Here is a 1,948-nt window from a genome sequence, read left to right as displayed (position 1 = left end):
TTAAAGCTATATTAAACGTTGAAACCAGGAAGCATCCCCTACTGCCCATATCTGGTCTGGCAATACAAGGGTGTCTGTTGGCTCCTAACCTGCTCCAACAGCCCAGATCTGGGGTTAGGATTGCAGCCTTGATTTCTCCCTCTCCTTTCCTGAAACCTCCAGATGAGATAATGCTCAAACATACTTTCTGAGCAGCAGTTGCACTTGCTTCAAAATAAGGCTCTTTTGTATCAATGTCTGTGCCACGTCACAGAGAGCACTTGGTTGCTGAGTGAATTGTCATATTTGAACAAAGCATAAATCAAAGGAGGGGAGGGAATGACGAAAACCTCAAATCTTGCTTTTCATTCTTTGTGTGAGTTCAGAAAATATGTGTCTGTCACATTGTCGCAGCTGAAACTATCTCAGATATCCTGTAATTAAAGGCATCGTATCATGGTGACCCAGCTTAGCTGAGTCATAGTTTGGGGGATCCAAAATGTTCTTTTATAGATTTAATAGGAACACTCCTTGTACTTTTCCAGGGCTAGACGCTTGCTTTGAAAATAATTGTGGTGCTCATTACAGTGCATGTTTCTTCAACCACTTACAGGGCTGTTAATTCCAGCTTTAATTGGTCATAAAGCATTTTATTTTATAGGCGTCAAAATTTGTGAGAGGCAGAAAAAAAACACCGTTGCAGAAATTATTGTGATGGGGGAATAAAGGGCTCAGGATTAGTGACTTAGAAAAGCTGAAAAATAGCCAATATATTTCACATCTGGCAACACATGCACCCCTTTGGTGCGATTTCTGTTCTCATCCTGAAGCAAACTTCTTAACCCGAGGTACTATTTCTACTAGTTAGCGGAGTCTGTAACCTGAAGCGTCTGTAACCCGAAGTGTCTGTAACCCGAGGTACTACTGTACTCGATTTTGGCTAAACCAAGTCTCGTAGAGCAAAATGTACCTCAGGAGGCTTAGTTTGGTCAGAAACGAGTACAGTGGTACCTCGGAAGTCGAACGGAATCCGTTCCGGTTGTCCGTTTGACTTCTTAAACGTTTGGAAACCAAGCCATGAAAGTCCCGTCGGACGTTCAGGTTCCATACCAGGTTCACATACCAGAACACTCACTTCCGGGTTTGTGGCGTTCGGGGGCCAGAACGTTCGACTCGCAAGGCATCTGGGATCCAAGGTACGACTGTATACACTTTCAGAGTTGTTTTTACATTGGATCTGTCCAGTTTTGTAGACGCTACATTTCCCTTACTCCCCTTGGCAGCATAGTGACAAGGAAGGGGCATTAAGCCCTCAGGCCTCTTAGAGTATTAAAAAGGACCTAGGACTTTTAAGCCTTGACCAGGAATGCTACAAGCCCCCCCCCCCCATTTATGTCCTTTGCAGGGCCGCCCCGGGAGGTTTTGGCACCTGACACGTAGAGTAACATGACATCTCTCAGGACCGTGTGTCTGCCTGTCCCCTTCAGTCATCACATGCAGCTGCACCAGCAACACAGGGGCTAGCCTGGAGCATCACCAGTGTCGGGATGTTTGTGCCGTGACAAAGTGGGTTCTGGGGGGAGGGTACAGGACGGGTGCTCTCCACAATGTCTCTAGGCTGCTGCACAGTTGTAAAGGGAAAAGTCCCTTCCTTCCTCTTGGTCTTTTCACTCAAAGTCTTTGCTCGCTTTTCCTTCAGCACCCTTCCGACAATGTGGCAGCTGCAGTGAGCAATGTTTTCCTCAGAGGCCAGATCTGACCCCTTAGGACTGCTGCTAAACATCTAGTTTGGAACTAACCTGATCCAACATTTAATGCAGAGTGCTTTTATCCCTTCCTTTATTTATGTAATTTTAAACATGCTTTTAAATGATTTGTTTGTTTGTTTAATTTATCTATCACCCTTCATTCGACAATCACAGGGCATCTGACAACATACATTTTAAGCTGTGTGACTTTGATTGCTCAA

Source organism: Podarcis vaucheri (assembly GCF_965113315.1).
Source record: "Podarcis vaucheri genome assembly, chromosome: 8".
Taxonomy (NCBI): Eukaryota; Metazoa; Chordata; class Lepidosauria; order Squamata; family Lacertidae; genus Podarcis; species Podarcis vaucheri.
This window is presented reverse-complemented; position numbering follows the sequence as displayed.